The following is a 27,157-nucleotide window of genomic DNA, read 5'->3' as shown; positions in this document are numbered from 1 at the left end:
CTTATGTTGCGTGTGCCTAAGGATGGCCCTGCCCAGAAGCACTGGTATTATAGAAAATTACCCTGGATTCAAATGTACAGCAGTTGGTAGATCCTACATAGATGTAAAGACAGCAGTCGTCATACAGTCAGTCTCCAAAATTAAACCAAACCAAAAATGTTTTCCCATTGTTCTTTTCAGCTGTATCTCTAGTTGTGTAATTTTATATATTCAGATTAGTCATCCAACAGGGGCATCCTGTATAGTTTTCACTCTGGTCAGTGCACTTGCGAAACTAAGAATTCAGTTTTAGGCCCCAAACTTGCAAACTGGTCCTTACTGATGCAGAGACCCTCTTGCAGGATAGGGGCCTATGTTAGTCTATAGAAGGTAGCTAAACTGCAACATAAGTTTAGTGAGTTGCAAAAATTTTTGTTAGGAGCCATGTGTGCAGTGTATATTTGCATCTTGAAATCCAGAAGTTGTGAATTTTAAGTTGTCAAACAAAAGGAACTGTGCACCAAAGCTTCTCAAAACAGATAATGGTTTTGCTTTCTCAAACCTCCAAATTTATTTTCTGTCATTCCTTGTCCAATCATAAACAATTCACTTAGGGCAGGATGTTTGCTGCTTTGAGAGCCTTCTATTGCCATTTCAAAAGAAGGTGTCAGTCTTACTGTACCTCAAGCATTATTTGATGTAAGTAGACCTCTGCTCCATAGGTGAGCAGTGTATAGTCAGGTCTCTGTGGATATGTCTGCACAGCATTTTGGAGTGAGTCTCCCAGTCCTGGTTGACAGATGTGGGTTAGCAGGGTTTGCACTAGCACTGTAAAAATACTTGTATAGATAGCGCTTTGAAGTTGCGGCTTGGGCTGGATCTCGAACTCTGAAGCTTAGGGAGGTGGGTGGGCTTCAGAGCCCAGATTCCAGCCGAAGCCGCAACTTCAAAGCGCTATCTATACAAGTATTTTTACAGTGCTTGTGCGAACCCTACTAGCCTGAATCTGTTGACCTATGCTAGGAGGCTTGCTGTGTAGACATACTCTGTAAGATCTGTACATATTTTGCTAAATAGAGAACACCAAGTTTCCTTATTATTAAGTAGGCCATCATGCTGGGGTGTTACATCTTCCAAATAGGTTGGTCCCTGTTAGTGCTTCATTTCCTGAAAGTTGATTGGTAAGACCTTTTTACTTACCCTTACTTAAGCAGTGCTGCTGAATTAGAAAGATGTACTTTTAGGTTAGATAATCTTTCATTTAAGGGAACAGAGCATAAGAAATTTTTCGTTATCATTCTGCTAAAGTAGCCATTTGTTTTGATCTAAATTAACTCTGAAACCTAACACTGAAAACTTCTGTGCCAACTTTAAGTATTTCATGAATTTTAGAAAAATTGATTTTGTCCCTCATCTCTCTGATCAGCAATGGAAATTGTCTTCAGCGTAACTTGATTGCCAGCTCTCTAATTGGATTCTTTTAAAGTTACTTCACAGTTTGGGTAAAATTAACCAGCTTTCTGGAGATATATAGTTATTAAATTCCTATACTTTTATCAAGACCAGTTAGGTTATTCTCTTTGTATGAAACAAAATAAGAATCAAATAATCTTTGTTATGCAAATTGCATTGTGGCTGTGAGATGCTTTGTGTGTATTCTTTCTAGATTGATCAGAGTTTTTGTAGACTTGTAGCTAACCCAGCCAGTTTTACTTTGTGACATGACAGACTCTTAATTAACCTAAGGTCCATGTTCTCTCATGAATTTTTTTTCTACAGAGGGTCGGAAATTCCTTGAATTTCAACTCTTGTGATTTCTGGTAGTCTTTGTTGTGTGGGTCGAGGACAGACTACAGAGATAAATGCTGAACTTGATCGGTGATGGGATTCAGCCTCCTAAACCAGAGGATCTTCCAGATTATATATGGGGTTCAGTACTACTTCCCACCAATGCCTGATTTTTCCCCCCCCCTCTGTCCCCCTGCACCTGTTCATACCCTTTCCTTATCTGGCCAGCAGTGAAGGTGAGGTTATTAGTGTTCAGTTTTGTTAGGGTGTGTATGTGACAAGTAGGCCCCTTGGTAAAAGGTCCCATGTTCTTTTCAAACAACTCTTGTCTCAAACCTGACAAACTCACTATGCCATACCTCTTGTAGGGGATTTACCTGTGAAGGGTAACGTACGGTGTCAAGGTTCCTCCCCCACTCTGAACTCTAGGGTACAGATGTGGGGACCTGCATGAAAAACCTCCTAAGCTTATCTTTACCAGCTTAGGTCAAAACTTCCCCAAGGTACAAAATATTACCCCCGTTATCCTTGGAATGGCCGCTACCACCACCAAACTAATACTGGTTACTGGGGAAGAGCTGTTTGGACGCGTCCTTCCCCCCAAAATACTTCCCAAAACCTTGCACCCCACTTCCTGGACAAGGTTTGGTAAAAAGCCTCACCAATTTGCCTAGGTGACTACAGACCCAGACCCTTGGATCTTAAGAACAATGAACAATCCTCCCAACACTTGCACTCCCCCTTTCCTGGGAAATGTTGGATAAAAAGCCTCACCAATTTGCATAGGTGACCACAGACCCAAACCCTTGGATCTGAGAACAATGAAAAAGCATTCAGTGTTTTACAAGAAGACTTTTAATAAAAAATAGAAGTAAATAGAAATAAAGAAATTCCCCCTGTAAAATCAGGATGGTATATATCTTACAGGGTAATTAGATTCAAAAACATAGAGAACCCCTCTAGGCAAAACCTTAAGTTACAAAAAAGATACACAGACAGAAATAGTTATTCTATTCAGCACAATTCTTTTCTCAGCCATTTAAAGAAATCATAATCTAACACATACCTAGCTAGATTACTTACTAAAAGTTCTAAGACTCCATTCCTGTTCTGTCCCTGGCAAGCGCAGCATACAGACAGACACAGACCCTTTGTTTCTCTCCCTCCTCCCAGCTTTTGAAAGTATCTTGTCTCCTCATTGGTCATTTTGGTCAGGTGCCAGCGAGGTTACCTTTAGCTTCTTAACCCTTTACAGGTGAGAGGAGCTTTCCCCTGGCCAGGAGGGATTTCAAAGGGGTTTACCCTTCCCTTTATATTTATGACATACGGTATCTGTTGAAAACTCATAACTTACCAAGACTCGTAATCATTACAAGATGTATGTAAGTATATTAAGGGTATGCTTTATGGACTTGGAGTAAAAGTTAGTCACCTGGGGATAAAATATCTTGGTGATGGCCCATTCAAGCAGGACTAAGTTGTCATTCCTCCGTGGTTAGCTTCCTCTCAATTTTCTAGCTTTGCTCCATCCCACGACTGTCAATGGAAAACCATCAGACAGAGCTGCAAATAAATGAAACCACTTTCAGACAAAAAGGGAACATTGATTTCCAGCTCTATTGGATTCTTGCCCTGCCAATAAATAAAGACAAAAGACTGTTTTAGTTAACAAGATGGGGAGAGGCACTTTCTATCCATTCACTGAGGAAATATCTTATGGTGTGGGGGTATTTTCATAATAGTTTAAATCTTGGTTCCTGTGAAGCCAGCAAGCTCTATAACAGACTGAACTTTGAGGTAAAATCTACTTTATTAGATAGGAAAGGAAACTATTAATAATATAGGTCCTAGTTCGCATTTTTATGTCTTTTGTTACTAGAATTTGTTTCCATCACTCTCTTATTTCTAGCTGAATCTCTGTTCTTTCTTAAATAAACCTTCATTTATTTTATTACAAGTGCTGTGTGTTATGTAGGAGTGGTGATTTAAGGTAAAACTAGTAAACTGGGGTACACTGCTCCTTTGGGGGCAGAAAACCTGGGATTTATGTGAGTAATCAGTCTCGAGCTGGATATCACAGGGAAATGCTTCAAAGGAACTCAGGGCTGAGGTGCATCTATTGTTAGGCACCTAGGCGAAGATAGGGTTAGCATAGCCCAGAGGAGAGTGCTTGAGTGGCTAACAGCCACCATGGGCAAGGCTACTTCTCGCTAGAGGCCAGCGGTAACAAGGTGACAGTCAGTCCCGGGAACTCCAAGGACCGTGGCAGGTGGAGTAGAGTATATCATGGTGTGCAGCTGTTCCTCAGTTCCTCTACCTGCTACCTCAGAATTCCAGGGAAGGGCCAACCCCACTGTCATAAATATAAAGGGAAGGGTAAACCCCTTTGAAATCCCTCCTGGCCAGGGGAAAGCTCCTCTCACCTGTAAAGGGTTAAGAAGCTAAAGGTAACCTCGCTGGCACCTGACCAAAATGACCAATGAGGAGACAAGATACTTTCAAAAGCTGGGAGGAGGGAGAGAAACAAAGGGTCTGTGTCTGTCTGTATGCTGCGCTTGCCAGGGACAGAACAGGAATGGAGTCTTAGAACTTTTAGTAAGTAATCTAGCTAGGTATGTGTTAGATTATGATTTCTTTAAATGGCTGAGAAAGGAATTGTGCTGAATAGAATAACTATTTCTGTCTGTGTATCTTTTTTGTAACTTAAGGTTTTGCCTAGAGGGGTTCTCTATGTTTTGAATCTAATTACCCTGTAAGATATCTACCATCCTGATTTTACAAGGGGGATTTCTTTATTTCTACTTACTTCTATTTTTTATTAAAAGTCTTCTTGTAAAACACTGAATGCTTTTTCATTGTTCTCAGATCCAAGGGTTTGGGTCTGTGGTCACCTATGCAAATTGGCGAGGCTTTTTATCCAACATTTCCCAGGAAAGGGGGGGTGCAAGTGTTGGGAGGATTGTTCATTGTTCTTAAGATCCAAGGGTCTGGGTCTGTAGTCACCTAGGCAAATTGGTGAGGCTTTTTACCAAACCTTGTCCAGGAAGTGGGGTGCAAGGTTTTGGGAAGTATTTTGGGGGGAAGGACGCGTCCAAACAGCTCTTCCCCAGTAACCAGTATTAGTTTGGTGGTGGTAGCGGCCAGTCTAAGGATAACGGGGGTAATATTTTGTACCTTGGGGAAGTTTTGACCTAAGCTGGTAAAGATAAGCTTAGGAGGTTTTTCATGCAGGTCCCCACATCTGTACCCTAGAGTTCAGAGTGGGGGAGGAACCTTGACATGGTGGCACAGTGGTGGGATTAACCTGAAATCATTTTGAGATCCAGTTGAGATTTTTTGAACTAGAAATACAGATTTTAAAAAGGAATTTTTAGGAAGTCCAGAAGGCAGCTTTGAAACTGAAAGCAGCTTGGTTTCTCTCTGCTTTGTGGCCAAGCAGAGACAAAAGGGGATTATCTTGTGAATTGCAGGTTTTCTTTGCCTGGAGGCAGGGTACTTAACTCCTGCAGGGAAATTCAGTCTTCCAACCCAGAGGTTTTTTTTTTTTCTTTTCTTCCTAAAAGTAAATAGGGGGTGTGTGCTCTACCCATTTGCCTGGAGACAAAAGTGGCAGGGTTTTTTTTAGGATTTTGATTTTTTTTTGTTTTACAAGGAGCACAGGTTTGAAAAAAAAAATTTTTTTTTTCTTTGGGCTGGGTAAGCAGGTTTCCAAGTAGTTGGAGGTTTTTTGCTTTAATTTGGGCCCAGAGCAGAGACAAGGGAATTGTCTTTTTCTGTAGGCTGACAATCACTATCAGAGAATAGGTATTCTATTCCAGCACAGCAAAATTTTACAGCCAAGTTTTGTTTGTTTATTTCTAAACCTCGGGTGTAAAGTTAGTTAAAAACAGAGAGGTTAGAATGGCCAAATCCTCGGCTCGACTACAGCTGGAATTAGCCAAATTTCAGGCTGAGGAAAAACAAAGGGAACATGAAAGACAGATAGAACTCATGCGGCTGGAGAAGGAGGTACAGGAGGCTGCCCACAAGAGGGAAATGGAGGCAAGGAAGCATGTGGAGGAGATGGAGAGGATAAAGGCCCAGCAGAATATACCAACAAACCCTAGCAATCCTTCTCCAGGTACCACTTCCCATCCCAGAAAGTTCCCCACCTACAAGGCAGGTGATGATACTGAGGCCGCCTTAGAAAACTTCGAAAGGGCCTGCCTTGGGTACAACATCTCTACTGACCAATACATGGTAGAGCTGAGGCTGCAGCTCAGTGGACCCTTAGCTGAGGTGGCAGCTGAAATGCCTAAAGAACATATGAACAAGTATGAACTGTTTAAATCCAAGGCGAGAGTCAGAATGGGGATAACACCCGAGCAGTCTCGTCAGAGGTTCCGAGCCCTAAGGTGGAAACCAGACATGTCATTTACCCGACATGCCTACCACATTGTGAAACATTGGGATGCCTGGATATCAGGAGCAAGTGTTGAATCTCCAGTAAATTTGCCCTTCCTAATGCAAATGGAACAATTCTTAGAGGGTGTTCCTGAGGAAATAGAAAGATACATCCTAGATGGGAAACCCAAAACTGTAATCGAGGCAGGAGAGATTGGAGCCAGATGGGTGGAGGTGGCAGAGAAGAAGAAAACTGGTCGCAGTTGGAGCGGAGACCAGAAGGGACCACCCCAGACCACACCCTATTACCGGGGGCCGCCCAAAGCCCCACCTACCTCCCAAAGAACCCTCCAGACCCCTTATCGTCCCACCACCCCATTCTCCAGCAACCCACCTCGCCCCAGTGACCCGTCAGCTAGACGATGTTTTAAATGTAACGAGCTGGGGCATGTAAAGGCCAACTGCCCCAAGAACCCCAACAGATTACAGTTCATTGCACCGGAATCACACCAGAGGTCCACAGGCCCAGATACCTCCCAGATACCCTTGGAGCGGAGGGAAACTGTGAGTGTGGGCGGGAAGAAGGTCACCGCGTGAAGGGACACCGGAGCACAAGTGTCAGCTATCCATGCTTCCTTAGTGGACCCCAATTTAATCAACCCAGAGATCCAAGTGACGATTCAACCCTTCAAGTCCAACTCTTTCAATTTGCCTACAGCCAAGTTGCCTGTCCAGTACAAGGGCTGGTCAGGAATGTGGACTTTTGCAGTCTATGATGATTATCCCATCCCCATGCTGTTGGGGGAAGACTTGGCCAATCATGTGAAGCAGGCCAAGAGGGTGGGAATGGTCACCCGCAACCAGGCTAAACAAGCCGTGAGGCCTAGCTCTGTTCTGGAAACTTCTATCAGGACCCAGTCAGAGGTGATGGACCTGGACCCCAGGCCAATGTCTGCAACAGCAATAGTGGATCCAGTCCCAGAGACCCAGACGGAACCAGTCCCAGAACCGGAACCAGCCGAACAACCAACACCAGACCCCGGGTCAGCACTGAATCCAGTACTTGCAACCTCAACACCAGAGGGCCCCACCGAACCTGAACTGGCAGCAGCCGATAACCCTACACAAGAGGCTCAGCCGGAGCCTGAATCCCAACATAGTGCACCAGCGGAGAGCGGTTCACAGTCAACAGAAACAGCTCCATCCCCTATATCGCTTCCAGAGGGACCAAGCCTAGGTCCACAATCCCATGAGGAACTGATGTCTCCAGCATCAAGGGAACAGTTCCAGACTGAACAGGAAGCAGATGAAAGCCTCCAGAGAGCTTGGACGGCGGCACGGAGCAACCCACCGCCTCTCAGCTCTTCTAATCGATCCAGGTTTGTTGTAGAAAGAGGACTTTTATACAAGGAAACTCTTTCTGGGGGACACCAGGAAGACTGGCATCCTCAGAGACAGTTGGTAGTTCCAACTAAATACCGGGCCAAGCTCTTGAGCTTAGCCCATGATCACCCTAGTGGCCATGCTGGGGTGAACAGGACCAAAGACCGTTTGGGGGGGTCATTCCACTGGGAGGGAATGGGCAAGGATGTTTCTACCTATGTCCAGTCTTGTGAGGTGTGCCAAAGAGTGGGAAAACCCCAAGACCAGGTCAAAGCTCCTCTCCAGCCACTCCCCATCATTGAAGTTCCATTTCAGCGAGTAGCTGTGGATATTCTGGGTCCTTTTCCGAAAAAGACACCCAGAGGAAAGCAGTACATACTGACTTTCATGGATTTTGCCACCCGATGGCCGGAAGCAGTAGCTCTAAGCAACACCAGGGCTAAAAGTGTGTGCCAGGCACTAGCAGACATTTTTGCCAGGGTAGGTTGGCCCTCCGACATCCTCACAGATGCAGGGACTAATTTCCTGGCAGGAACTATGAAAAACCTTTGGGAAGCTCATGGGGTAAATCACTTGGTTGCCACTCCTTACCATCATCAAACAAATGGCATGGTGGAGAAGTTTAATGGAACTTTGGGGGCCATGATACGTAAATTCGTAAATGAGCACTCCAATGATTGGGACCTAGTATTGCAGCAGTTGATCTTTGCCTACAGAGCTGTACCACATCCCAGTTTAGGGTTTTCCCCATTTGAACTTGTATATGGCCGTGAGGTTAAGGGGCCATTGCAGTTGGTGAAGCAGCAATGGGAGGGATTTACACCTTCTCCAGGAACTAACATTCTGGACTTTGTAACCAACCTACAAAACACCCTCCGAACCTCTTTAGCCCTTGCTAGAGAAAACTTACAGGATGCTCAAAAAGAGCAAAAAGCCTGGTATGATAAACATGCCAGAGAGCGTTCCTTCAAAGTAGGAGACCAGGTCATGGTCTTAAAGGCGCTCCAGGCCCATAAAATGGAAGCATCGTGGGAAGGGCCATTCGTGGTCCAGGAGCGCCTGGGAGCTGTTAATTATCTCATAGCATTCCCCACCTCCAACCGAAAGCCTAAGGTGTATCATATTAATTCTCTAAAGCCCTTTTATTCCAGAGAATTAAAGGTTTGTCAGTTTACAGCCCAGGGAGGAGACAACGCTGAGTGGCCTGAAGGTGTCTACTACGAAGGGAAATGTGCTGGTGGTGTGGAAGAGGTGAACCTCTCCATGACCCTTGGGCGTATGCAGCGACAGCAGATCCAGGAGCTGTGCACTAGCTACGCGCCAACGTTCTCAGCCACCCCAGGACTGACTGAACAGGCATACCACTCCATTGACACAGGTAATGCTCACCCAATTAGGGTCCAACCTTACCGGGTGTCTCCTCAAGCTAAAACTGCTATAGAACGGGAGATCCAGGATATGTTACAGATGGGTGTAATCCGCCCCTCTGAAAGTGCATGGGCATCTCCAGTGGTTCTAGTTCCCAACCCAGATGGGGAAATACGTTTTTGCGTGGACTACCGTAAGCTAAATGCTGTAACTCGCCCAGACAACTATCCAATGCCACGCACTGATGAACTATTAGAGAAACTGGGACGGGCCCAGTTCATCTCTACCTTGGACTTAACCAAGGGGTACTGGCAGGTACCACTAGATGAATCTGCCAAGGAAAGGTCAGCCTTCATCACACATCTCGGGCTGTATGAATTTAATGTACTCCCTTTCGGGCTGCGAAATGCACCCGCCACTTTCCAAAGACTTGTAGATGGTCTCCTAGCGGGATTAGGAGAATATGCAGTCGCCTACCTTGACGATGTGGCCATATTTTCGGATTCCTGGGCAGACCACCTGGAACATCTACAAAAAGTCCTTGAGCGCATAAGGGAGGCAGGACTAACTGTTAAGGCTAAGAAGTGTCAAATAGGCCTAAACAGAGTGACTTACCTTGGACAACAGGTGGGTCAAGGAACTATCAGCCCCCTACAGGCCAAAGTGGATGCTATCCAAAAGTGGCCTGTCCCAAAGTCAAAGAAACAGGTTCAATCCTTCTTAGGCTTGGCCGGTTATTACAGACAATTTGTACCGCACTACAGCCAAATCGCTGCCCCACTGACAGACCTAACCAAAAAGAAACAGCCAAATGCTGTTCAGTGGACCGGAAAGTGTCAGAAGGCGTTTAACAAGCTTAAAGCGACACTCATGTCTGACCCTGTACTAAGGGCCCCAGACTTTGACAAACCGTTCCTAGTAACCACAGATGCATCCGAGCGTGGTGTGGGAGCAGTTTTAATGCAGAAAGGACCTGATCAAGAATTCCACCCTGTAGTGTTTCTCAGCAAAAAACTGTCTGAGAGGGAAAGCAACTGGTCAGTCACTGAAAAAGAATGTTATGCCATTGTCTACGCTCTGGAAAAGCTACGCCCATATGTTTGGGGACGGCGTTTCCACCTGCAAACCGACCATGCTGCACTAAAGTGGCTTCACACCGTCAAAGAAACTAACAAAAAACTTCTTCGGTGGAGTTTAGCTCTCCAAGATTTTGATTTCGACATCCAACACATCTCAGGAGCTTCTAACAAAGTGGCTGATGCACTCTCCCGTGAAAGTTTCCCAGAATCAACTGGTTAAAATCGTCCTTGAGATGTGGAAAATATTGTTAGTCTTTATGTACTTGGTAGTATATTTAGAGATGCATGTGTCTTATTAACTCTGTTTTCCTAGAGCTCCAGGAAGAAATCCCAGCCAGTGTTTCACCCTAGCTGAGATTTGGGGGGCGTGTCATAAATATAAAGGGAAGGGTAAACCCCTTTGAAATCCCTCCTGGCCAGGGGAAAGCTCCTCTCACCTGTAAAGGGTTAAGAAGCTAAAGGTAACCTCGCTGGCACCTGACCAAAATGACCAATGAGGAGACAAGATACTTTCAAAAGCTGGGAGGAGGGAGAGAAACAAAGGGTCTGTGTCTGTCTGTATGCTGCGCTTGCCAGGGACAGAACAGGAATGGAGTCTTAGAACTTTTAGTAAGTAATCTAGCTAGGTATGTGTTAGATTATGATTTCTTTAAATGGCTGAGAAAGGAATTGTGCTGAATAGAATAACTATTTCTGTCTGTGTATCTTTTTTGTAACTTAAGGTTTTGCCTAGAGGGGTTCTCTATGTTTTGAATCTAATTACCCTGTAAGATATCTACCATCCTGATTTTACAAGGGGGATTTCTTTATTTCTACTTACTTCTATTTTTTATTAAAAGTCTTCTTGTAAAACACTGAATGCTTTTTCATTGTTCTCAGATCCAAGGGTTTGGGTCTGTGGTCACCTATGCAAATTGGTGAGGCTTTTTATCCAACATTTCCCAGGAAAGGGGGGGTGCAAGTGTTGGGAGGATTGCTCATTGTTCTTAAGATCCAAGGGTCTGGGTCTGTAGTCACCTAGGCAAATTGGTGAGGCTTTTTACCAAACCTTGTCCAGGAAGTGGGGTGCAAGGTTTTGGGAAGTATTTTGGGGGGAAGGACGCGTCCAAACAGCTCTTCCCCAGTAACCAGTATTAGTTTGGTGGTGGTAGCGGCCAGTCCAAGGATAACGGATGTAATATTTTGTACCTTGGGGAAGTTTTGACCTAAGCTGGTAAAGATAAGCTTAGGAGGTTTTTCATGCAGGTCCCCACATCTGTACCCTAGAGTTCAGAGTGGGGGAGGAACCGTGACACCCACATAACTCTGCTGGATAAGCTTTCATTGAATACTAATGAGCATGTGTGTGTGTGGTGGGGGGCAGAAGGGAAACATACTGGTGAAGCCAGAGCTCCTCTTTCCCCCAAGCCTCATCCTGTGCTATCCCACCAGCATACACCTGTCTATTCACAGAGGCAGATAGAAGATTAATGCCTCTTCAGTATATTTGGACTGTAAGGTTAACTACTACTACTACTGTAAGACCCCGCAAGTGAGATTTCTTTGTATACCAGCAATCCAGTATATCAGATATTTAAAAAAATAAGTGTGTGCCACATAGCAAAATAAATTCAGAAATTCAATTATTAGAGTCCTGTGAAATTCTTTTTATTTTCTATAATTTGTTTGTTTCTCTTGAATTTAGTGTTAGAATATAAGAATGGTCAGACCACTGGTCCATCTAGCTCAGTATCCTGGCGTCTGACAGTCGTCAGTGCCAGATGCTTTAGGGGAAATGAACAGAACAAGGTAACTTTGAGTTATCCAACTCCATTATCCAGTCTTAGCTTCTGGCAGTTGGAGGTTTAGGGACACCCAGAGCATGGGGTTGCATCCTAACCATTTTGGCTAATAGCCACTGATGAACCAATCTTCCATGAACTTATCTAATTCTTTTTTGAGACCCATTATAGGTCTGGCCTTCACAACATCCATGGCAATGAGTTCACACACTGCAGTCAGCCTGTGGAAGATGTACTTCCTCTTGTTTTGTTTTAAACCTGATGGCTGTTAATTTCACTGGGTGACCCCTGGGTCTTGTGTTATGCAAAGGGATAAATGACGCTTTCACTTTCTCCACACCATTTGTGATTTGAGGACTTCAGTAACTCAGCCAGAGGTTATGGGTCTATTAAAGAAGTGGGTGGGTGAGGTTCTGTGGCCTACAAGGTGCAGAAGGTCAGGCAAATCAGTGGTTTTCAAACTTTTTGTTTTGGTGACCCTTTTCACACAGCAAGCTTCAGAATGTGACAAACCCCCCCCCCCTTATAAATTAAAAACGGGACGGGGAGAGTTGATTTGATTTAATGGAGGCTCGGGGATATCAGCCCCATGGAACTGACAGCTCCTGACCCGGATATAACCACCTTTTGACCCCCTGAGAGTCACGACTCCCAATTTGAGAACCCCTGGACTAGATCGTAGAACAATTTACAAAGTTGTGATGGGTCACTGGAAACTTTTGAATTGCAATTGGGTGTTTTTCTAAAAAATGTGCTCTAGTTCAACCATAGGCATTGGACTTGAAGCAGGAATTAATTCAGCGAAGTCCTATGGACTCTGTTATGCAGGAGGTCAGATTAGGTGATCATAGTGGTCCCTTCAAGCCTTAAAATCTGTGAATCTAGGGTATATAGTAAAGTTATTTGAAGGTCTACAGTGTATTTTTATTTTTCTCTCACATTTATGCTCTGTATAATCTACAGGGAGAGAACTATATATAACAGTTTTTCACAAAGATTTCAGATCTGTAGTGCTTAGAATAGAAGCATTTTGTTATGATTGTTTTGAATTGTAAATTACAGATAGTGACATCTATAATTTAGGTTCACATCTCAAAATGCCGTGTGGTTTTTTTGGTAAGCCATTTGGGAAAGCTGGGATTTAAAATCACTGTACTTCAGTTTGTTTCACAGCAGCTACTTTTATTAAGATTTAAATGATTTCATATTTATACTGTTTCTAAATTTTGTGAGTTTATAATTTTTTTTTTTAATTTTGAACTTTGGAAGTAGTATAATAGGGCATCTTTACAACAGTTAAATTATTTTAAAGCTCCTACTCTTACTACTATGTGTATAAAATAACTGCAACATGCCAAAGCCTAGAGAAATCTAAAGCAAAACAACCTGCCTTCTCTACCGTGTGTGCGCGCGTGTGCATGCGTGTTTTCAGAAGCACAAGGCAGTTAAGTGGCCAACTCCTGTTGGCCTTCAATTGGAGTTAAGCATCTAACTACCCTTTGTGGTTTTGAAAAAAAATTTTCAGGTGCTTTGTTCCCATCCTGCCTGGAATTCTGACTAATGAAAGATGGGGATTTGAATGGAATTGTTAACACTCATAGCTACAGTAATGATAGAGCAAGGGCTCTCAAATTGGGGGTCGGGACCCCTCAGGGGGTCACGAGGTTATTACATGAGGGGGTCACAAGCTGTCAGCCTCTACCCCAAACCGTGCTTTGCCTCCAGCATTTATAATAGTGTTTAAATATATTAAAAAAATGATTTTAATTTATAGGGGGGTTCACACTCAGAGGCTTGCTTTGTGAAAGGGGTCACCAGCACAAAACTTTGAGAACCAGTGTGATAGAGTTTATAGGTAGGGTTGCCAGACGTCTGGTTTTCGACTGGAATGCCCAGTCGAAAAGGGACCCTGGTGGCAGTGTGTGGAGTCTCCCTGACCACCCGTGTGCCATAGGGCTGCAGGAACCTGGGAGCCACTTCCTGGGAGCCACAGAAAGCACGGCTGGGACCTTGAACCCTGTCCTGCACCCCAATCTCCTGCCCCAGCCTGGAGTCCCCTCCCACACCCAAACTTCCTCCAAAACCCCCCAACACCCTGACCTAGCCCTGAGCCCCCTCCTGCACCTCAAATCCCTCATCCCCAGCCCAGAGCCCTCTCCTGCACCCTGAACCCCTCATTTCTGGCCCCACCTGGAGCCCACACCCACCAGCCCAGAGCCCATACCTGCCCCACACCCTTGCCCCAACCCAGAACCCTCTCCTGCACCCCAAACCACTCATTGCTGGCCCCACCCCAGAGTCTGCACCCCCAGCCAGAGCCCTCACCCTTCTCATGCACCCCAACACCCTGCCACAGCACAGTGAAAGTGAGTGAGGATGGGGGAGAGTGAATGACTGAGAGAAGGGGGGGGTATGGAGCAAACAGGGGCTGGCCTCAGAAAAGGGGCAGGACTTCAGGGAAGGAGTGTTCATTTTGTGCAATTAGAAAGTTGGCAACCCTAGTCATAAGTTACAGGACCAAAAGGGACCACTATAATAATGCTGTCTGACCTCCTATTTAACACAAGCCACAGCATTTCTCTGAATTAACTCTTGTTTGAACTAGTGCATCTATTTTACATTTTGAGACTGTCCAGATAGTTTTTAATCCATTTAATGTGTCATGATCATTTGTATCATTCTAATTTTTAATCAGAAAGTTGTACTGGACCAACTCAAATGCCTTACAGAAGTCTATTATTATTTATTAGTATGACTACAGCGCATAGGAGACCCTGTCAGGGATCAGGACCTAGGCGCTGTACAGACAGCGAACAAAAAGTCCCTGTCCCAAAGAACTTACAATGTAAGTATAAGATCAGAGACAACAGATGGATACAGACAGACCAACAGGAAAATACAAGGAAACAATGGGTAGGTCTACACTTTGAGCTGGGGCTGTGATTCCCAGCTTGAGCGTTACCCAGGATTTTTCAGAATCCACAGCTGTGGCAACTTAACTGTTTCACTCCTGGTAGTGTCAGGAATAAATCAGTGGGAACACAGCAATTCCTTCTGATAGAGTATGCTTTTTTGCATTAATCTTTTATCTAATACTGCAGTTTATTAGATTTAATACACACAGACATAAACAATAGGTTTAGAACGTTCCAAATATTTACCTAAAATTTGGAACAATATTGAGTAATTAATAGCAGGTTCGTAGTGGCCAGTTGCTCACCTGCTGGGGAGAAAAGGTGTCAGAAAAAATGTCTCTTAAGATGGCTTCAGAGGACTGCTCCAAAGTACACTGCATTAGCTAGTCTTTTATAACTAACCTCTACAAAACACATAGGTCATAGTAAAATCTACTAAATCAGCACTTTTCCTAACTTTCAATAAACTACTTATCAACAAACATCCCTAACAATGTTAATCATCATAAACTTCTGTATCAAAGGCACCCAAATCCAAGATTTTCATCCACCAAGGTTTTCAGTCTCAGTTGACTCTTCTTTTTCCCTCCTCCCATTCTGATTAGCAGAAACTGCCAGTTAGTTTTGACCTTGCTTCTAAAAGCCTGCTTTCAAATTAACCCTTAACTGTGTGGTGGTCTATTTATTAGTTCATGGTAGCTGAATACACATAATATGGTTGCAGTTAGCTTGATCAAATCCTGGGGTGCAATAGAGAAGAGGGAGCTAGTGGACTGATGCAAAGAGAGGGTTCAAGGCATGGTCAAAGCTATGGGTAGAAAAATAATCTTTGCAACAATATTCTGAATGGATCTCAGCGGGGCCAGATTGCATTTGTCAGGGCCAGAGAAAATATTGTGGTAATCAAGATGCGAGATGATGGCTGGGCAAGAGTTCTGGCTATGTGGGTGGATAGGAAAAATTGTATGTTGGAGATTACATCAACACTGTTGCCTTTATCAACCAAACTTGTAATCTCATGGAAAAAAAGATACCAGGTTAGTTTGACAGGATCTGTTTTCCGTAAACGCATATTCTGTGACTTTGTAGAAGTCATGGAGGTCCTGGAGTTGCAGCAGCCAGTGTGACTTCTGCGGTTGCAGCAGCCGGCTGTGCCAGCCCCAGGGGCTGCCGGAGCAGCTGCAGTCCTGGGTGTGGCCCGGGAGCAGCTGTCCTGGAGTGGTGACGCGGCCGTGAGGCCAAAAATTTTGCCCGCTCCTGTAATAGATTAACGTGCATGGACGAGGAATCAGGGAGTTTCTCTGCCATTGACTCACTGTAGAGCCTTGGACAAGTCACACAGAGCTCAATCCAACCCCCATTGACCTCAGTGGGAGTTAGATAGAGCTGCTAATCTCTGGGGCCTGATTCTGATCTTCTTTACATCAAATCTGGGGTAAGTCCATTGAAGCAGTGATCTGATATTAGATTCAAGTCTGCTGTGTTTGTTAAATTGGGGGAAATTACATTTTTCTACCTTTATCGAGGTGTTGTGAGGATTCATGGTTTGTATAACACCATAAGCACCCAAAAACTGATTATTGCCTGGTCTTCTGAGAAAAATGTATTCATTACTTAAATACAATTGGCTGAAGGAGTCTCAGTCCTTGCTGGCATACTAGGCATACTAGGAGTTAAAGCAGACCACAAAAATTATTTGAGTTTTTAGATTGAGGATAAATTTTAGTTCTAGAGTGATGCCTACTGAAAGATATTTGTGTTTGCTGCTGGGGCTATAAACTATTTTACATAAAGAGTGCCTTTCAGATGAGATCTCCTTTGCTCCAAGCAAGAGAAACACTGGTGAACTAAAGTCAATAATATCAGTAATGTAGATTTGAATTTATGGTTACAACGCAATGTGTTTATACAAATTCAAGTACAAACTCCTTTGATGCTTCCAAAAGTGAAATGTAAAGAATTCTACAAAGTAACGTTCTGAGATATGCTTGCTCAATTTTAAATATGGTATAGGTTATAAATATTCTCAGACCATGTTGTATTTTATATTTTGGAGCAAGGGCATATTTTTGACATGATAGTAAAGGAGTTGCAATGTTTTCACTTTAAGTCACAAGATTTATATCCTGCTCATCAGGGAGGGCTAGATCCACAAAGGGGACTTCAATTCAGTGTTGCAATGCCTAACTTTTAGGTGCCTTGCTGTCCTAGTGGAATCTACAGCCCTGGGTTAAGCACGGAGGCTACCTATACAATGTAGAGTCAGAGGTAGGCACCTAAGAATGGGATTCACAAAAGCCAGGACTCTGAATGGGGAGCTGCCTAGGCTAGCCAATAGGAAATGCTGAGTAGAGAGGTGAGATCTAACCAGGGCCAGCCCTAGACCATTACAGGCGAGGAGCGTTTTTGGTGCACCCCTCCATTTGTTAAACTTCAGAATACCTTACTTTTTATTGCATTTATAGCCCATTTCATGACTTTGATACATGATTTGCCTGCATGATTTATCCCTGTCATAGAAGGCCATGAATTTGCACACTAGGATCTGTAAATCTGTATTTATTCATGCCAGATATAAGCAAAGGGGGAAAAAAAAAACCATTTCCTCTAAGCCAGTGGTTCTCAATTGATTACACATTGTGGGCCGCATATGTTACCTGGGTCACAGGGGCTGGGTGGCAGGGCAGCAGCAGCAGCCCCACCCCTTGCTGCGTGGGGCAGCCGGCTGCCTGCCAGGATGCTGTGGGGCCGGCCAGTTGCCCTGGACCCCACCACACTGCTGCCCCAGATCCCAGTCCTCATGCGGCTGCCCGGACCTTGTGGGGATGGCTGGCTGCCCTGGACCCCGCGGCAGCACTTTGAAGTGTGAGTGTGGTCGTGCGTGAGTGCTGGGTGAGAGCTCTCCCAGTGCTCCTGGTAATCCACCTCCACTCTCCAGCGCACGGAGTCTGTCTACACTAGTGTTTTAAAGCTCTCAGACTTGTTGTGCTCAGACAGGTGATTTTTTCAGACCCCTGAGCCAGCAAGTTAGAGTGCTATAAAATGTAAGTGTAGACATACCCTTAGAAAGTCATCAACATTACGTGTTATGCATGGCAAAAGAAGTAGGAATTTCTTTTATATTGTTGTGTACTTCAAACATTCTATTTTCCCTTTTGTTGCTATCAACAAAAACAGCACCCCCCCACGCCCAGCACCCCAGGCGGCTGCCTGCCCCTAAATCCTGTCCTGGGTCTAAGCCTTGCTCCTCAAAGGAAGAAAGGACTGCAGTCTACCTCTTTTGCATCCTAGGGTAGTGTCCTCTATCCACTGGAAAATGGCAGTCATTCTCACTCTTTCTCTCTGGCCCATTGAATATTTATTTATACAAAGTGAAACAGCTTTAGCAGGAGAAATTGAGATGGTTAATAGTCTCCTGTAATGTTACTCTTGAGGGATGCTAGGAGGTTATTGTCGCCCAATTGATTAATCTTTTAGACCCCAGTGGTTGGTAAAGGTTTGGTCTTCTGAACTGCTACCGCATCAGGAAGATTATTACCAATATTATTAGAATAAGAGACCCGAGGAGCACATGAGAAACAATTGCAATTTAACCCAATTCCTTTTATTAACAAATGAACTATCTCACAAACTCTGAAATACAACAGCAGATAGAGATAATATAAAGTGTTCAGCCTTCATTCACGTTCCCTGCTGGGCAACTCCGGAGTATCAGTCATGTTCATCATCATCCATCATCATCACCGGGTATCATCTGGCATCTCCCAAGGGATGCAGGCTGGGATACAGCTTTTATAATGTGTTATACTGTTGCCCACTGGGGTTTGTATATATTTAGGAAGGTTTCAGCCCCTTTTCCTCCTATACCTCTGCACCCAACTAAATTTGGGGTGCCCTGTTTTTCATAAAAACGAGGAATCCTTGTAGCACCTTAGAGACTAACAAATTTATTTGGGCATAAGCTTTTGTGGGCTAGAACCCACTTCATCAGATGCATGGAGTGGAAAATACAGGAGCAGGTATAAATACATGAAAAGATGCGAGTTGCCTTACCAAGTGTGAGGTCAGTCTAATGAGACAATTCAATTGACAGCAGGATACCAAGGGAGGAAATATAACTTTTGAAGTGGTAATGAGTGGCCCGTTTCAGACAGTTGACAAGAAAGTGTGAGTAACAGTAGGGGGAAATTAGGTTTAGGTTTTATAATGACCCAACCACTCCCAGTCTTTATTCAGGCCTAATCTGATGGTGTCCAGTTCTGCAATTTCACGTTGGAATCTGTTTTTGAAGAGTGTTTTTGTTGAAGAATTGCAACTTTTAGGTTGAAGTGTTCTCCTACTCGTTTTTGAATGTTATGAATCCTGATATCAGATTTGCGTCCATTCTTTTGCATAGAGACTGTCTGGTTTGGCCAATGTACATGTCAGAGGGGCATTGCTAGCACATATCACATTGGTAGATGTGCAGGTAAACAAGCCTGTCATAAATATAAAGGGAAGGGTAACCACTTTTCTGTATACAGAACTATAAAATCCCTCCTGGCCAGAGCAAAAACCCTTTCACCTGTAAAGGGTTAAGAAGCTAAGGTAACCTTCCTGGCACCTGACCCCAAATGACCAATGAGGGGACAAGATACTTTCAAATCTGGAGGGGAGGGGGCGGGGGGAACAAAGGGGTTGTTTTGTCTGTGTGATGTTTGTGTCGGGAACAGATCAGAAATGCAAGCCTTCCAACTCCTGTTAAGTTAGTGAGTAATCTAGCTAGAAAATGCGTTAGATTTTCTTTTGTTTAATGGCTGGTAAAACAGCTGTGCTGGAGGAAATGTATATTCCTGGTTTTGTCTTTTTGTAACTTAAAGTTTTGCCTAGAGGAATTCTCTGTTTTGAATCTGATTACCCTGTAAGGTATTTACCATCCTGATTTTACAGAGGTGATTTTTACCTTTTTTCTTTAATTAAAATTCTTCTTAAGAACCCGATTGATTTTTCATTGTTCTTAAGATCCAAGGGTTCGGGTCTGTGTTCACCTGTACCAACTGGTGAGGATTATTATCAAGCCTTCCCCAGGAATGGGGGTATAGGGGTGTGGGGGGGCGCAGATATTTTGAGGGAAGACATCTCCAAGTGGTCTCTTTCCCTGTTCTTTGTTTAAAATGCTTGGTGGTGGCAGCATACTGTTCAAGGACAAGGCAAAGTTTGTACCTTGGGGAAGTTTTTAACCTAAGCTGGTAAGCATAAGCTTAGGGGGTCTTTCATGCAGGTCCCCACATCTGTTCAGAGTGGGGAAGGAACCTTGACAGAGCCCCGATGGTGTGGCTGATGTGGTTAGGTCCTATGATGGTGTCCCTTGAATAGATATGTGGACAGAGTTGTCACTGGGGTTTGTTGCAGGATTGTCCTTCAGGATAACCTCGTCCTTCAGGATAACCTGAGGCCTTCTTTGGCTAAGTGTGGTGTTTAGATGTTTCTTGTAATTATTAGAATTGGAGCACTGGCTGCTGGGAGTCTGAAAGGACAGGAAATAGAAAGGAGGGGTGAGGAGTTGAAGAAGCTTAGGGTGAGCTACTGAGGGTGCAGCAGCAACTTGGAAAAGAGGTTTCCACTTTAAAAAATAAAGTCCTGTTGAAGTTGGTTAGCCAGACAAAATACTAAGAAACTACTACAACACTAAGCTAAATATTTCACAGGCCTGAGGCCTGTTGGCACTGTTAAAACTTAAATTAATACTTCACCTCTATATCTTTTTTTATCCTTGGCTACATGATGCAGAGCAGTGTCACTACCCTAGATACTGTGACCTTGTTTCTGTCATGTTCCAAAGTTTGGTAGTCTGCTAAGCAAAAGGACAGAGGAACTGGTGTTGTACCAATAAATTAAAAACCAGCAGGATCTTATTAAAGGGGAAAAGGCAAAATACCACATTCATTGTGAATACAGAAAGAATCATAGGAAGCAGTTAGTTACAGCTATAACATTCCATTCAATCTCATATTTATTCACACACACACACACACACACACACACACACACACACGTTCTGCAAGGTTGTTATCATAGTTACCAGCCTGAGAGTTGTTCATGCCAAGCCACTGGCCAGTTGGCCTGGACATGAGGAGGGAGCAGGGCCTTGTCAGATGCTCATCTGGTGCTCCTGGAAGTTGGTTTGCAGAATCAGACCCCAAAGTTCTCATTTTTTAGTCTATTTTTATAGGAATTTCTTCCTGTGCCAGTCTATGGGAATTGCTTCATCATGCTGTTGCTGAATCAATCAGCAGATGGCACATTCCTGACTGCTCCCTGCTGCTAGATGTTATCTTGTTCTTTGGTTCTTCCATTCTTGAGGCTGTTGGGTGGATTCCAGTCTGCCCTCCGGGGGGTCCTCTGGTTATTTCCACTTGACGCCTTCTTCAGCCGATGGACGCTGGATTCTTAGGCTGGTGCATCCCTGATCATTCACTTATTATCCACACCAAGCATCCATCCACATACATCCTCGATCTCTATTTTAATCACAATTGTTAATACAACAAAAGGGCGGGAAGTCTCTGGGTGCTGTTTTTGTTGTTACAGAGTATTGCTTTGAGTCTCTCTCTGTGTGAATAGCTGTTACAAAGAATTGCTTTGAGAACAGACTTTGTCTTAGAATGTACTAACACAATTAGCAGCTTGCAAGTTTCACACACAGAGGGAGAGAAACAGTACCAAAAACCAAGATACCTCTTAATTAGTAATACCCTGGAATTTAAACTATGGGGAATCAAACTCATTTGTGATTTTAATACAGAACTTCTTTAATATGATCCAACACTGGTCCGTCGCAATGTCTCAGAGAATCTAAAAATATAGTAAGTCAGGTGCTAATGTTTTTGTCCAGGCTCAGGAGATCATTCCCTCTGACTAGCCCAAAAAATTTCACTCCCACTGCTGAGAGAGTTTAGGATGTTTGAATTTATGGGAAGCAGAGGAATTACATCTGTCTTGCCAGTGCTGTGCTTGGAGAGAACAAAATCATGGGAATGGTCTACAGAAACAGTTGAGCCCCATGACATGGCTCAGGACAACCATGTCTTGAAGCGATTAACTCTCATTTCCAGTGGACTTTTGATTGGTTTTATATTTCCTTCCCCACAAACAGGCCTACAGGAGGAGAATACTTCTCCTTAACTCTTGGTGAGCTTTTGTTTTAATGGTCTTCCAGAAAATGCAGACTGCTTATTTTCTGTAATAGCCAAATTGGAAACGTTCTAACTGGAGGGATCTACAGTAACTCATCACTTAGTCATCCCGGTTAACATTGTTTCGTTGTTACGTTGCTAATCAATTGGAGAACATGGTTGTTTAAAGTTGTGCAATGCTCCCTTTATAATGTCGTTTTGCAGTTGCCTGCTTTGTTCACTGCTTGCAGGAAGAGTAGCCCGTTGGAGCTAGCTGGTGGGGGCTTGGCACCAGGGTGGACCGGCAGCCCCCCTATCGGCTCCCCATTCCCCATAGTTCCCTGTGTAGCAGCCGCCCAGCAGGCTATCAATTGCTGGCAGTTCAGCTTTCCCTCTCCCCACTGCCATGTGCTGCTCCTGCCTCTGCCTTGGAGCTGCTCCTGGGAGCCTCCCGCTTCCTGTATGGGGCGGGGGGAGGAGAGGGGAGAGGAGGGCTAGTGGCAGGGTGTCCCCCTGCTCCTGCACCCCACTTACCCCATTTTCCATGGAGCAGGGGGGACACACGACAGGGCTCAGGACAGAGGGAGCTTCGTGGCAGTAGCTGCCATCTCAGCTTGCTGATCTACTTAAAAAGGCAGTGTACTTAGAGTGGGGTCAGCGTAAAGGAGCAATGCGCATCTCTCTCTCTCACACACATGGTGTGTGTCTCTGTTTCTGTCTGCCATGCTGTCTCCTGTCCCTCCGTTCGTGCTGCCTTGTAGAGTGTGACGCTACATTAACAACAATGGGTTAACCCTTGAGGGCTCAGCCAATTGCTAGTTCATCATTTAGCAGTAAGGCATTCCCTGGGAAATATCCCACCCTCTGACTCCACACTCTGACTCCACCACCTCAACCAAGCTTCACAATCATCATCACTGTGTACCAGTATTAAATTTTGTTTAAAACTTGTACTCTGTGTGTGTGTGTGTGTGTGTGTAAAATATTATCTGCAAAAAATTGGGTTTTTGAAAAAATGAAAGGCTTTATGGAAAGTGTCCGCTTTCAATAGGAAAAATTAGGGTACGTCTTCACTACCTTCCGGCTCGGCGGGTAGTGATCAATCTATTGGGGATCGATTTATCACATCTAGATGAGATGCGATAAATCGATTCCCCGAATTGATGCCTGTACTCCACCTTGGCAGGAGGAGTAAGCAGAGTCGACGGGGGAGCTGCCGCCGTTGACTTGCCACCGTGAGGACGGCCAGGTAACTCGAACTAAAGTACTTCGACTTCAGCTATGTGAATAGCATAGCAGAAGTTGCGTATCTTAGTTCGAACCCCTGCACCCCCCGCCCCAGTGTAGCCCAGGCCTTAGACTCTTTGCTGAAAACCCAGAAGTTTTCAGTTTGCAGCCAAAAAATGAAAACTTTCAGTTTCTGTTTTTTCAATGAAATGTCAAAATTTTGACCAATTATTTTTTTCCACTTTTTTTGTTGAAATTTTCTGTGGGGGAAAAAATCTCCCACTAGCTTTAATAGTGGCACCTAGAGGTCCTAATGTAAACCCCATTGTGTTTGGCACTGTACAAATAGGAAATACCATGTATAAGTAAAGAGAGAGCCTCTACTCTAAAAATTCTACAAGCTAGGTTAATGACAAGATGTGACTGGTGGAGGAAACAGAAAACTTGGGGGTGGAAAGGATGAAGGATGTGGTAAAAATAACATTTTTACATAAACTAGCTATATGACCAATGTAGAATATGTATTAACTTCACATATTCCTAAAGTTTTACCTGTCAGTTGAAGCTTTCACTCTGGCTTATCCGAAGAGAGACCTTCTTTTACATCTCTAATAGCCTTACCTACACAAGGAGAATTTTTGAGCTTTATATTTTTATGGAATGGTATAATACTCTTTCATTAGGAAATACAGTAAATATTTCAATAGAACCACTTCAAAAGTGAATTCAGTTTCCATAGGAGCCAGCTAGTAGTAGTTCCATTATTTTTAGGGTTGCCAGGCGTCTGGTTTTTGACCGGAACGCCCGGTCGAAAAGGGACCCTGGCAGCTCTGGTCAGCGCTGCTGACTAGGCCATTAAAAGTCCAGTTGGTGGTGCAGTGGGGCCCTGTGGCTAAGGCAGGCTCCTTGCCTGCCCTAGCTCCATGTGGCTCCCAGAAGTGGCCACCAGATCCCTGCAGCCCTTGATGCATGAGCAGCCAGGGAGGTGCTGTGTGCTGCCCCACTCCCAAGGATGGGTCTGCAGCTCCCATTGGCTGGGAACCGCAACCAATGGGAACTGCGAAGGCGGCATCTGCGGGCACCAGGGCAGCGTGCGGAGCCTCCCCCATGAGTCATGGGGCCGGAGGAGCCTGGTGGCTGCTTCCTCAGAACCATGATAAGCACCGCCAGGACCCTGCCCTCCAAACCCTCTCCTGCACCCCAACCCTCTGCCCCAGCCCGGAGTCCCCTCCTGCACCCAAACTCCCTCCCAGAGCCTGCCCCCCCGCAACACCCAAACCCCTGTCCCAGCGCGGAGCCCTCTCCCATACCCTGAACCCCTCATTTCTGGCTCCACCCAGAGCGCACACCCTAAGCCCATACCCACCCCGCACCCTACCCTCTGCCCCATTCCAGAGCCCTCTCCCACACCCCAAATTCCTCATCCCTGGCCCAACCCCAGAGCCCGCACCCCCAGCTGGAGCATTCACCTCCCTCTCGTACCCCAGCCCAAGCCCAGTGAAAGTAGGTGAGGTTGGGGGGGAAAGCAAGCGATGGAGGAAAGGGGATGGAGTGAGTGGGGATGGGGCCTCAGGGAAGAGGCGGGGCCTCAGGGGTTTTTGGTTTTGTGCCATTAAAAAGTTGGCAGCGCTAATTACTTTATGTCCTTATGCAATAAAGAAATGAGCCAGGGTAAACTGAACATTAGGACTAGAGCTGGATGGGAAATGATTTTTCTCTGTCCCTTGCATTGGGACAAAATCGAGACTTTTTGACGAAATTAAGAGAAACCCAAGAAAATCCAATAGCCTGGTGATTAGGGTACTCCACTAGGACATGGGAGACACTGATCTGGAGCAGTGACTTGAACCTGGGTCTCCAGCATTCCACCAGGCTATTGGATATTCTGGGGTCTTTTGCTTGCTGCACATTATCCCAGAGTTGTGCCTGCCTCCTCAGCAGAAAGTACTCAAGTCTTAGGGTTCCAACAGAAGACAATTGCAAAGACAGCTGGTCAAGTGCACATACTTTCATAAAGCATTACTTTCTGTAATGGAATCTGCAGATGAAGTGCACAGCCACAATGTTCCATGGCGTAGTGCCAACTTAACATATTTTTGATTTTTTTCATGAGGGGCTTTTCTGTTTTAGCTTCCCCATCCCAAACACACATCTAAACTTTATTACTTATGTACCATGAAGATTGTTGGACATGTAATTTTGTGAGGGGGGAAAAAAAGTAGTAGTTTGCAATTTATTTTCTCTTAAATAGCATGTCCACGAATCCCACTCTCCCTCGGGATCTTTACTGTTGAAGGTTAAAGCATCTTGGTTTGAAAAACAGCTTGTTTATGTTAAGTTTCCATTCTAGAGTCAAAAATTGACTTCTCCCTCTCCCAATCACTGCCTGACAGCTTTAGAATTGTTTCTAGTTGCCAGAAGGTATAATAAGGATTGGGAGACATATCCATTAATTGGAAAGAAATAGCTAGGTAACCATTTTTCCTTTGTCCACATTTGCTTATACCATACATTCTGCTCCACTGTGAGAACTCCTCATATTCTTCCTATTTATCTATAGATTTTCATATGGGTCATATATTATTTCAACTTTCCTGCTATACATATTTGACTACTAGTTGGAGACATAACTTAGTACAGATATTACCTGAATCTTGGAGGGTGTGGTGTGTGGTTTTTTTTTTTTTTTCCAGTAATCCAAAAAGAGATTTACTTAATCAAGTAGCTGTCCTAGTCTAGGTATATCACTCGGAATATATTGTCAATATAATGGCAAATGGGCTCTCAAAAATTAGCAGTAACTAGTGGATGGGACTGCAGTCTGTTAAGCTAAACCATGTTTTTAACTAGTAATCAATTTGGTATACCATAAATAACAAGTTATTTTTTCCTCTAGTAGGCCCATCTGCCTGAAAACAGTGCATTAAGCTATTACTAAAGTTGTACTTATTTATGCTAGCAGTTGCCAGGTAAAAGTGGTTACCAGTAATTCAGTGTCTGTCTTTTTGTAGTGAATATATAAACTAGGAATACTTTGACAGAGGAACGCTGGCCTGTTTTTGAGTTTTGGAATATCTTATACAGAAAATCAATAATGTTCCTTAATTACACTAATCATAACAATTCTTAGACATTCAGATCTCATGGTGATGAATGTGATGTATCTTGGCCAAGATTTTTAAGTAAATGGGAGCTGCTAGGTTGTAAATGCTAGGTGTTTAAGTAAATGCTGGGCTGCTAGGTTGTCAGCAGTTCTTAAAACCAGGCCACTTATTTAGGTGCCTAACTATTAAATTAGGATCCTAATATTAGGCACCCATTTTTGAAAATCTTAGTCTTAGAAAAAACTTGTAGGTGTATAGTGTATAGTACTATCCTCATTTCACAGATGGGGAAATTGAATTAGAGAGGTTGGCCCTGGGCTAAGATATCAGAGCAGAGTTACGGTTAGCAATGTTAATAGAACTCAGAAGTCCTTCATTCCAGTCATTCAGATCACTAGTTACAATCCTTTTTTATAACTGTCAAACAAGTAGCCTTTTTTCATAATATCTTTTCAAATCCACATGAAAGTAAAATGTGAACCATAGTGATTTAAAATTATTTGCAGTATTGTTGGAGCCGTGTTGGTTCCAGGATATGAGAGACCCCAAGTAGGTGAGGTAATATATTTTATTAGACCAACTTCTGTTGGTGGAAGGGATAAGCTTTCAAGCTACACTAGCTCTTCTTCAGGTCTGGAAAAGGTAACCAGAGTGTCTGAGCTAAAATACAAGGTGGGACTGATTGTTAAACACAAGGGGCTCACACATTCTGTAGGAGACCACTTACAATGAAGTGGACAATTAAGGGTTAGCAGGCTGTAGGGCAGGAGTAGTCAATAGGTGGACTGCGGGACAAATCCAGACTGCCAAAGGCTTTTAACTGGACTGTGCAACGCTGGGGGGCCAGGGGCAGTTAATGCGGGGTGTGTGTGTGTGTGTGGGTAGAGGAGTAATTGGCCATGTGCTTGAGCTTGGGGGAACCGGGGTTGCGGGGTAAGGTGGAGGAGCCTGGCACCAACACTCACCCTGCTGCTGCCACTTCCACCATCGGCCTGC

The 27,157-nt window shown here is 44.2% G+C and overlaps 1 protein-coding gene across 1 annotated transcript in view; it reads left to right on the top strand.

Moving 5' to 3' along the window:
* FZD6 (frizzled class receptor 6) overlaps positions 1 to 27,157 on the top strand; it is a 60,852-nt gene that overhangs the window by 16,319 nt on the left and 17,376 nt on the right. The window lies entirely within an intron of this gene.

Source organism: Lepidochelys kempii, chromosome 2 (assembly GCF_965140285.1).
Source record: "Lepidochelys kempii isolate rLepKem1 chromosome 2, rLepKem1.hap1, whole genome shotgun sequence".
Lineage (NCBI taxonomy): Eukaryota > Metazoa > Chordata > Testudines > Cheloniidae > Lepidochelys > Lepidochelys kempii.
The sequence above is the reverse complement of the archived record's forward strand: the minus strand, read 5'-3'. Positions and strand labels throughout refer to the sequence as shown.